Source organism: Aegilops tauschii, chromosome 1 (genome assembly GCF_002575655.3).
Source record: "Aegilops tauschii subsp. strangulata cultivar AL8/78 chromosome 1, Aet v6.0, whole genome shotgun sequence".
Classification (NCBI taxonomy): domain Eukaryota; kingdom Viridiplantae; phylum Streptophyta; class Magnoliopsida; order Poales; family Poaceae; genus Aegilops; species Aegilops tauschii.
In genome coordinates, this window is record NC_053035.3 from 424,465,187 (window position 1) to 424,471,186 (window position 6,000).

Here is a 6,000-nt window from a genome sequence, read left to right on the forward strand (position 1 = left end):
GCCCTTGCCAAGGGCGTCAGCGGGGCCACAGCCAGGCCCGTGTCGACCAAGACTCCACCGTCGTCCCCAAGCAGCTGCTAGCTCAACCAGCTGGGCAGGCACCTGCGTGGCGACGGGCGGCCTCTACGCCCACTCAGCAAGCACCTGCGTGGTGGCATGCAGATCTTCGTGAAGACCCTACCACCGCGCCACCTCAGCTGCCTGCCTGCCTACATGGCGCCGCATGCATCGCTGGCCTGGGCGTGTGTCGAAGCAAGGTGAGGCAGCAACGGGCGGGACGGGCCTCGTTCCCGTCCCCAATAAAGCTAAGGGACACCTAACCTACGCATTAAATGCGTCTTGTCCTGTAACACGAGCGATAAGCTCGCAACACTGTAGGCCTTTCCACCTCCTGTGTGCCACTGTGGCAGCCCCTTTCGACTATAAAAGGAGGCCCTTGGCATACCGGAGAGGGATTCGGCTCTTTTGAACTACGCAGCCACCATAGCTAGTTCAAGAGCTCAAGAACTCTCTCAAATACACACCAAAGCAGGACTAAGGTATTACGCATCCTCGCGGCCCGAACCTGGGTAAACGATCCTTGTGTTGACTGTTATTCCTGCTCTTCTCACAACCCTGCGCCCCAGAAACCGTAGTAGGGATTCTTGTGATCCCATAGGTGTCGTTTCCCACCGACATCTTTGGCGCGGCAGGTAGGGGGTGCAATTGTGAGAATCTGGTCTAGTAGTTAACCTAGCATTTCTTCATCGCCATGGCTCCCAAGAAGAAGATGGTCACGGCGATCTGCTCGTCGGCAGCCGAACGGCCCGTGCCAGTGCGGGCGAGCAGCGGGCCGGTCGCGGACAGGACCCGGGCCGCAGTCTGCGAGCACCAGCATCGCTCTGGCAGTCAGAGCCTGGCGAGCGGCGGCGTTCGTGCGCCAGGCGACGGGCCGCACGCCGCCAAATCCAAAGACGGAGCTGGGCCCCCCGCAGGCGGCGCGGGGCCCTCCAGGAGTGTCGTTGTGCCACCCACGGGCGGCACAGCAACCTCCAAGACGCCCACGCCGGCGCCCACAGCGCGCTCTTCCCAGGGTGCGCGCGACGAGAAGCGCCACCACGCTGGAGACCCCGGACACCGCCGTGGGAAGAGCCCTGTGCATCGTCCGCGGGACGAAGGAGTCCAGCATGCTCGCCGAAGTGCTGGCGAAAATGGCACGCAGCCGCTGGGCCGTGGTAGAGCTCCTTCTAACGTAGTTAGAAGTCGAAGCGCGCCACGGTCCACGCAGCTGTCACCACCACCCACGCCAGCAGAAGCTTTGGCACGCGCGCAGCTGCTCGACTTCCCTCCTGTTGCGGAGAAGCTCAACGAGTGGAGAGCCACCATCCTGAGCCTCGTCGCCGTCGCCAATAAAGATGATCCGCGACCGGCGGGGCCTTCGGGCCGGCGCTCCGTCGAACCACCGCATGCCAGCGGTGGAGGGACCGGAGGTGCTGCGGCCACGGTGCACTCTCCCCCTCCGCGCCAGCCACCGCGGGTGTCGGTCCATCACGATGACGCTTGTGATAATATTTCCATAGCGTCGTCCGACCCACAGACCCACCGCGACCAACACCAAGTTCTTCGAGAACGAGCCCACGAAGATGCTCGAACCACTATCGAGCGCCGGCGCGATACGCGCCACCAGTCGGACAAGCGGGCGGGACCCGCTATGGACCACCCAGCGCCGGGGAGCTCCGGCGGCCTACCTTACGAGGTGGGTTGCCCAGCTTTTACCCATGAGCTGTGGCAGTTCCAGTGGCCGTCCCACCGCACGTTCAAGCCCGACGTTGGCGAGAAGTACAACGGCAAGACCCATCCGTCAGAGTTCCTCAGCATCTACACCATCGCGATGCAAGCTGCCGGAGCTCGTGACGACAAGGTGCTTGCCAATTACTTCCCGTTGGCACTGAAGCCCAACGTCATGTCGTAGTTGATGCACTTGCCGGCGGATTCCATCTCTTCTTGGTCGGATCTGTGCCATGAGTTCGTTGGTGCCTTCACCGGGGGCCACCAAGCTCATGGCCAGGCCAGTGATCTGCATATCATTCCCCAGAAAGGGGAAAACCCTGCGCAAGTACATCTAGAGGTTCAGCCAGGTGCAGTACAACATCCCCGATGTTCATCCCGCCGCCGTGATCAGCGCGTTCCATCAGAACGTGCGCAATCGCAAGATGCGCGAAGACCTGGCGATGAACAAGGTTAAGGATGTGGCCGAACTTTATGTTTTGGCCGATAGGTGCGCCCGGGCTGAAGAGGGAAGGAAGTACCCCGGCGAGGACGCCGGCGTGGAAACCGACTCTACTGATGAAGACACCGCCGCCCCGGCGAAGAGGGGCCAGCGTTGCCACAGGAAATGCAAGGGCAAGACCGTGCTTGCCATCGAGGGATCTGACAGCACCGGCGCCGCCAAGAAGGCCAAGGCAGACGACCCCGGCAAGCTGATTGCCGGGTGCGCCGCCTGCTGGGCCTTGGCGGCTGCCGACAAGCCAGGAAGCTCCGACAAGCAGTACTGCAAGATCCACCGCACCAAGGGCCACGACCTCCAGAACTGCCGACAAGTCGAGCTGCTTGCTGAGAAGCAAAAAGCTGAGTACGAGAGGCGGGACAAGGAGAAGGGCCAGGATGGTGCCGAGGGATCCGGCAAGAAGTGTGGCGGCCAAGGAGGCCGCCGCGGCAAGGATAACCAACAAGAGAGGCCCACTCGGGGCCGCGACAAGAAGCAAGAAGATGATGATCATGACGAGGACGACGAGTCCGGCGAGCAAGAGTTCCAGAAGGCTACAGAGGCCATGCGCGTCGACGGTGGTGCCTCGCTGCATACTTCTCACCGCCAGCTCAAACAGTGGGCGCGTGAGATTACAGCAGCGGAGCCCTCGTTCGACGCTCAGAAGCCGCTGAAATGGTCCAGCACGCCCCTCATCTTTGACGCCGAGGATCACCCTGACCGCACAACTGCGGTCGGGTGTTTGTCGTTGTTGGTTTCACCAATGATACGCAACCTCAAGGTGAACAAGATGCTGGTTGACGACGGGGCCGGTCTGAACTTGATCTCACCCATTGTGATCAAAAGGCTGCAAATTCCTGATGGAAACCTCGAGGAAACGGGCACGTTTCAAGGGGTCAACCCAGGGAGGAGCCAGCCAAAGGGGAAGGTCACGTTGCCCGTGACGTTTGGAGGCGAGCTGAACTACAGGACGGAGAGGATTGTCTTCGACGTAGCCGAGATCCCCTTGCCCTACAATGGGATCCTCGGCCGCCCGGCACTGGCCAAGTTCATGGCGGCGTCGCACTACACCTACAACACGCTGAAGATGCCTGGGCCCATGAACATCATCACCGTCCCCTCCGACAAGAAGGACACGCTGATCTGCGTCGACCTACTCTACCGGGAAGCAGTTGCAGCAGCTGCCGCCAAGGCACTTGCTCCTGCCGCTGATGCCCCGGGAGGGAAGAAGAAGACCGGCAAGACCTCTCGCACCCACTCCGGCGAGCACACCTCTTCGGAGTGTTGTGCTACCGTCGAGGACGTGCCGGAGAGCTCCACCGGCAAGAGCAAGAAATCCAGAGCTATGCCACCAGAGACCAAGAAGGTGTCCGTTAGGGAGGATGGCACGGGAGGGGCTTTCACCATAAGCTCCACCCTCGATAGCAAATAGGAATGCGCGCTAGTCACTTTCCTGTGGGAGAATGTCGATGTGTTTGCATGGCAAGCATCTGACATCCCCGGCGTTCCCAGGGAAGTGATTGAGCACCATCTTGTTGTCTGTCCCCATGCGCGACCCGTCAAGCAGAAGGTCAGGAAGCAAGCTTTGGAACGGCAGGAGTTCATCACAGAGGAGATCAGGAAGTTGGAAGCAGCGGGCTTGGTGAGGGGAGTTCTCCATCCGACGTGGTTGGCCAATCCGGTAGTGGTGCGCAAGGCAAACGGGAAGTGGAGGCTGTGTATTGATTACACAGATATCAATAAGGCTTGTCCTAAGGACCCCTTCCCGTTGCCGCGCATCGACCAGATTGTTGACTCCACGGCCGGGTGTGATCTGTTATCATTCCTCGACGCCTACTCGGGCTATCACCAGATCTTCATGACAAGAGAAGATGAAGAGAAGACAACATTCATCACCCCATGTGGTATGTACTGCTTTTTACGGATGCCTTTCGGGTTGAAGAGTTCTGGCTCAACGTTTGCAAGGGCAGTCCAAATTGGTTTTGAACCCGAGCTACATAGAAATATGGAAGCCTATATGGATGACATAGTGGTCAAAACCAAGGACAGGGCAACTCTTGTACAAGACTTAGAAGAGATGCTTGCCAACCTGCGCAAAATCAACCTAAAGCTGAACCCTGAGAAGTGTGTCTTCGGCGTTCCGTCTGGAAAACTTCTCGGGTTCTTCGTGTCGCAGCATGGGAGCGAGGCAAACCCAGACAAGATCAAGGCTATCGAGCAGATTGAGGCGCCCAAGCGGATTATGGATGTGCGTCGGCTCACTGGCTGTGTTGCCGCCATGAGCCGATTCATCTCCAAGTCTGCCGAGCGCGCCCTTCCTTTTTTCAAGATCCTGAAGAAGGCGGGCCCAATGGAGTGGACCCCAGAGGCCGAAGCGGCGTTGCAAGACCTGAAGAGATACCTTTCCTCTACGCCGATACTAGTTGCGCCAAAACCACAAGAACCGTTGCTGCTGTATCTGGCGGTGACGAACCAAGTGGTCAGTGCCGCGCTAGTGGCACAAAGGGAGATTGACGAAGAGGCAGTGGCAACGGTAGGACCGGCGGACGGCAAGTCAGAGACTCCCCCGGCAGGGCCTGGTGCTGGCAAGGCAAGGCTCCCGGCAGAGACTGGCGCCGTCAGGGCGGGGCCCGCGCGGCCAAATGAGGTGGTGCAGAAGAAGAAGATGATGCAGCACCCGGTTTACTTTGTCAGCTCCCTCTTGCAGGGGACTAGGTCAAGGTACTCCGGTGTGCAGAAATTGCTCTTCGGCCTCCTTATGGCCTCGAGGAAGCTGTGTCATTACTTCCAAGCCCACGAGATCACCGTCGTCACCCGCCTCCCGTTGCAACGGATACTGCACAACCCAGACGCAACCGGAAGGATTGTGGAGTGGGCCTTGGAATTGTCAAGCTTTGGGTTGAAGTTTGAAAGTACTTAAACCATCCAGAGTAGAGTCCTGGCAGAGTTCATTGCAGAATGGACCTCAACGCCTGATGAAGAGATCCAGGAGACCACTCTCCCCGGCAAGGAAACCACTCGCGACTGGATTATGTACTTTGACGGAGCTTTCTCGCTGCAAGGCGCCGGTGCTGGTGTGCTGCTCGTCGCACCCACCGGAGAGCACCTCAAGTATGTAATCCAGATGCACTTTCGCAGGGAGATGTCCACCAACAACACTAATGAATATGAGGGATTGCTTGCCTGTCTCAGGATCGCGGCAGACCTCGGAGTAAAAAAGCTCATCGTACGGGGTGATTCACAGCTTGTCGTCAGACAAGTCAACAAGGATTATCAGAGCCCGTTGATGGAGGCCTACGTAGATGAGGTGAGGAAGCTGGAAGAGTGCTTTGACGGTATACAAGCGGAGCACGTTCCCCGAGCGGAGAATGACATCGCTGACTACCTGTCAAAGCACGCTGCATTCAAGCTACCTGTGGAACCAGGTACCTTTTTTCTTCGGTTGACTCGACCATCCGTCGAACCATCAACGGAGCAGAACAAGCGGAGAAAATCAGGCCCCGGCAAGTACTTTCCCGCCGAGCCCCCAGGGGCCGCCGGCAAGGGTGTTGCCGTGGGCCCTGAGCTTGCCAAGGAGCGACCGACTCCGGCAGGCCGTTAAGCCCTGGCCGTAGAGACGGCCGCTCCCATGGCAGAAGAAATGCCTTTGGTCCTTGTCGTCGAGCCCCAGGCTCCGGCATGATCGCAACATACCGTCCGATTCCTCCAAACAGGGGAGATTCCTGAGGAGCAGGAAGAAGCGGAGAAAGTAGCCC